The sequence below is a fragment of the Vombatus ursinus genome, unplaced genomic scaffold, assembly GCF_900497805.2.
Source record: "Vombatus ursinus unplaced genomic scaffold, bare-nosed wombat genome assembly UNPS02014344.1, whole genome shotgun sequence".
NCBI lineage: Eukaryota > Metazoa > Chordata > Mammalia > Diprotodontia > Vombatidae > Vombatus > Vombatus ursinus.
The window spans coordinates 329390-330022 of record NW_020954122.1 but is presented as its reverse complement, the minus strand read 5'-3'; the positions used below and the strand labels follow the sequence as shown (position 1 = coordinate 330022).

General features: G+C 70.9%; 1 protein-coding gene across 1 annotated transcript in view; it reads left to right on the top strand.

Annotated features, from left to right (window-relative positions):
* The first annotated feature begins 470 nt into the window (after positions 1–470).
* Positions 471–633, top strand: part of KLK11 (kallikrein related peptidase 11) — an 11570-nt gene continuing 11407 nt past the window's right edge. The window contains exon 1 of the mRNA XM_027860965.1: positions 471–514. The gene's annotated coding sequence lies outside the window, so the exon portion shown is untranslated. The remainder of the gene's footprint in view (positions 515–633) is intronic.

Below are 633 nucleotides of genomic sequence, written 5' to 3'. Positions count from 1 at the left end.
CAGAGAAGGGGGGACAGACAGAGGCAGACCCTCGGAGAGATGACAGAGAAAGAAGAGGCACAAACGAGGTAGCTGGAGATACAGAGATACAAGCCAGACCTGAGAGCGGGGGGGAGCCGAGATGGTTCGCTCAGGGAACTAAGACAGGGCTGCCGGGGCTGCGGATGCCGAGGGAGGCGCGAGGGGGGGCCGGCGGGGCAAGGGGGAGGCGGGCCCCTGACACTCCGCCCCCTGGGGCTCCCCCCCGCAGATAAGGCCGGCCCGGGCGGGCTCAGTCATCTCGGGGCCCGCCCGCAGGCCCGGCCCGGCCCGGCCTCCCCTCCGCTAGCAAAGTGCACTCGCTCCCGAATTTGTCCCAGCCCCAGCCCCAGCCCCAGCCCCAGCCCCAGCCCCAGCCCGAGCCTGAGCCAGAGCCCAAGCCGCCCCAGCAGCAGCCGCCGCCGCCTTGGGAGTCCGCCCGCCCCCCGCCCCAGGCCCCTCCCCAGGCTGTCCTCAGGCCCACTCCCACCCCCAGGTGAGCTCAGTATAAGGGGGTGGAGGGATCACGCCATCCCGCGCCTCGAATTCCGGGTCCTAGACCCCCGCGTCCGAGCGCCCAGCTTCGTCTCTGTCTCTGAGCTCCCTGGTGTCTGT